Source organism: Nothoprocta perdicaria, unplaced genomic scaffold (assembly GCF_003342845.1).
Source record: "Nothoprocta perdicaria isolate Ctin4 unplaced genomic scaffold, notPer1 scaffold_314, whole genome shotgun sequence".
NCBI lineage: Eukaryota > Metazoa > Chordata > Aves > Tinamiformes > Tinamidae > Nothoprocta > Nothoprocta perdicaria.
The window spans coordinates 487,278-488,497 of NW_020455549.1; the positions used below are offsets into that span (position 1 = coordinate 487,278).

At 66.7% G+C, this 1,220-nt stretch overlaps 1 long non-coding RNA gene across 1 annotated transcript; it reads right to left on the bottom strand.

Moving 5' to 3' along the window:
- Positions 1 to 218: 218 nt before the first annotated feature.
- On the bottom strand, positions 219 to 548 carry LOC112950291. The gene is made up of 3 exons (XR_003249994.1): positions 482 to 548; positions 336 to 405; positions 219 to 256 (listed from the first exon to the last, which is right to left on the bottom strand). It is a non-coding gene; the product is annotated as an uncharacterized LOC112950291 (long non-coding RNA).
- Between the last annotated feature and the right edge of the window lie 672 nt (positions 549 to 1,220).

Here is a 1,220-nt window from a genome sequence, read left to right on the forward strand (position 1 = left end):
TGTCCCCGTGTCCCCATGTCCCCGGCGCACAGACCACGCGACCCCACACTTATTTCAACAGACATTTACTCTCCCCCCCCTATTAAAAGCTCCACCCCTTGGGGCCACCCCCAGTGTCCCCAAGGGGTCACCCCCCCATGTCCCCCAAGGGGTCATCCCCCACGTCGCCCATGGACCCCCGCCATTGTCCCCCGATGTCCCCAACGTGCCGCCCTGCTCCTACTGCGGCGCCCCTGTCCTGGTGCCACCTGCCGAGCTGGGGACACAGGGACAAGGGCGTGGGGGGGCGGTGTCCCCACATGCCCCCCCACCCTGGGGTGTCCCCGTGTCCCCACCTGGGCCCGGGGGGCAGGCGGTCCCCGACGTCCACATCCAGCACGAAGGGGGACGAGGCCTCGGTGGCGTCTGCGGGGACAAGGGGACAGCGTGGCACGGGGAGGGGGACGTGGGGACAGCAGAGGGGACGCCCGGGGACACCCACCTGCCTCCCAGTCCTCGTGGCAGGGGGGGCCCTGCCAGGCACTGGCGTCAGCGGGGGGCTCGGGACACAGCTCTGCGGAGGGGACACGTTTGGGGACATGTGGGGACACGTTTGGGACACACTGGGGACATCTTGGGGACATGTTTTGGGGGACGCCCTGGAGCGGGTTGGGGACATGAGGGCACTGTTGGGGACACACTGGGAACATGCAGGGGACACCTGGGGGACATTCAGGGGCCTCATTGCTGGGGACACCTTGGGGACACGCAGGTGACACATAAGGGATACGCTGGGGACATGCTGAGGGCAGGCAGGGGACAAGCAGGGGACATGTCATTGGAGACACATTGGGGATGTGCAGGGGACACCTCAGGGACACGTTGGGGACAGCTGGGGACACCCCAGGGACATGTTGGGGATACCTGGGGACACAGGGACACCAGAGGACACCCCAGGAACACGTTGGGGACACCTGGGGAAACCTGGGGACACATTGGGAACACCTGGGGACACACAGGGACACCTGGGGACAGCTGGGGGCCTGTTGGGGACACCTGGGGACACCCCGGGACACCCCAGGGACACATTGGGGACAGCTGGGGACAGTTGGGGCCATGTTGGGGACAGTTGGGGACAGCTGGGGGCACAGGGACAAGTTGGGGACACATTGGGGACACGTTGTGGCCATGTTGGGGGCACAGGGACACACTGGGGCCACGTTGGGGACAGCTGGGGACAC